We start from the raw sequence: 2,438 nt of genomic DNA, 5'->3' as shown, positions 1-2,438 counted from the left end.
CCAGTCTCCCCAATGTAGGGGAGACCGCATCGGGAGCAACGGATACAATAAATGATATTAGTGGATGTGCAGGTAAAACTTTGATGGATGTGGAAGGCTCCTTTAGGGCCTTGGATAGAGGTGAGGGAGGAGGTGTGGGCACAGGTTTTACAGTTCCTGCGGTGGCAGGGGAAAGTGCCAGGATGGGAGGATGGGACGTAGGGGGGCGTGGACCTGACCAGGTAGTCATGGAGGGAACGGTCTTTGCGGAAGGCGGAAAGGGGTGGGGAGGGAAATATATCCCTGGTAGTGGGGTCTTTTTGGAGGTGGCGGAAATGTCTAATTCTAAATTCAGGTGACCTTGAGTTATTGACAGCTGCGCCTGCACCTGTTAGTCTTTGTGTGGTTTTGTTCATTCTCTTTTACAGGTTACATACTGGCACCACGGACCGATGGGGTCAGTGAGTTCCAAACGCCAGGTGGAAAGGGTGCCCTGGGGACAAATTCACTTTGTCCTGCTATAAAGTGCAGCCTAGGTCCTCTGGTTCTGTCCAAAGGACACTGAAGTGCCATGGTAAATGTGTATAACACCGGAATAAGGTAGGGGATACGCTCATCCTATCGGTCACCAGCCAATTTTGTTTGAGGGATGAAGTATAGAGGATGGTGCTGCTTTTGAGAGAGGTCAGGTAGGGGATACCTGGTCCTGGCAGGTCACCAGGTGATATTGTTTGGGAGAGGAAATATAGAGCGTGGTTGCTGCTTTCGTCACATCCAAAAAAGGAAAGCTGGCCAGGGAAAAGAAAAATGCTGTCGGAAACACTGATACAATTCTCGCTTCTCAGCCACAAGATACTCAACAGGGTCTTAGTGTCCAGATGGAAATCGTCGCTGAGAGCATCTTAAGGTTTACAAAATTAGTAACAAATAAATTGCTTGCCCCAGGGTTATTACACGTGAAACCCCGTTTGATAAGGTCTGGACCCACTCTGAGGTCGGCGGCATGCTTCAAGATGCCCCCTGTCCGTTCAAGTGCCCAACGTTATTTTTAATTGGCTAGTACAAATCTGCAATAATTATAGTTGCTTGCTTCAGGATGTCCAAGCTTCAATGAATTTGGCATATAGGACACATTGGACAACTACCACATTCCCCTGGGTCGTGCACGAACAACTTGCCTTGAAACTATGGTTAGAATTACAAATGGAATGGCTGAGAGGTATTTAGCTTTTGCCCTACGTGGTTAAGCAGCCAAGATTTATGAGGCTAAACTCCCTAACGTGGACTGCTCTGGAATGTAAATGCCTGATTACCGTTACAAGCAAGGAATAAACAAAAGCTAAAAACTGAGATTGGGAGAAAGTTGGAAAATGTTCATACGTGCATGTGTGCACTTGTACGTGCGTGACAGAGTGACTGAGACTGACTCAGCACTAATTCACTGAAGTTTGCAGAAAGTTTAACTCTTTGTGGTCTGGTTTGAATGTTCTTGGTGATTGAAAGCTTGTGTTTTGTGCCCTGGAGCTCGCGACCCGGGAATGTTTTGAATTCGATTCACATTTTGGGAATTTAAGATGATTTCCTTTCAAGGGTTAGGAAACCAATGATTATGAAATGCAAATTCCAAAAAAATTGTATTAATTTTGAACTAATCAAAGAATGGACAAAAGGAAGTAAAAGCAGTAGCATTGTAAATCCTGGTCTCGGGAGTGTCTGTTCCTTCCTTAAAAATAATCTAAACCCAACACGGAGGAAAATCACCTCCGATTTCAACATTTGCTCATTAAATGGAGGAATGACATGAATTTCATAGAATTTAGTTAAAAAAATTATACAACTGAAAGTATATAGATCCAAAATATCCGAAACCAACAATATTGCTTTCAGAAAGTGATAATAGCAGAATTAATTTGATTGTGTGTTTCGGATGCGTTTGTTTCCACTTAATTTTAAGACTGCTGCATCTCATTGGTGATTAAGGAATGCCAATCACAGCTTTATTCTATATCTATTTCCCTTCCTCACTGAGAATTGAAGTTTTGAGTTCAACATTATGTTGTGAACAATCATGTAACAGAATTAAGATGCTACTGCTAATATCAGTTGTTGGATTAGGCCATTACCTTTTAATGCAGCTGTAGTCATTTCACAGCCTATAACATGGTAAATAAGCAGTGACTGATCAGAACGCTTAAGGAACTTAAGCTGGAATTTAAAGTTAGGGACTAGAAGCAGGTAATAATAATGGATTTCAGAGTTGGAAACGATGTACATTTTACATTATAAAATCAGATTTTGAAAACAGTTTATGTTCATGACTCTGTTTTGTGAGCGTGTGCAGGTGTGAGACACAGTGAGAGACACAAGGTGCACGAATCTTTATTCAGTTTCCACCACGAGGAAGATAGGAAACAGCTGAGTGGTCAGTGACATCAAAGGGCAATGCTGTGTGATCAAAC

The sequence above is a fragment of the Chiloscyllium plagiosum genome, chromosome 47 (genome assembly GCF_004010195.1).
Source record: "Chiloscyllium plagiosum isolate BGI_BamShark_2017 chromosome 47, ASM401019v2, whole genome shotgun sequence".
NCBI classification, from domain to species: Eukaryota; Metazoa; Chordata; class Chondrichthyes; order Orectolobiformes; family Hemiscylliidae; genus Chiloscyllium; species Chiloscyllium plagiosum.
Note: the sequence above shows the minus strand (reverse complement) of the source record.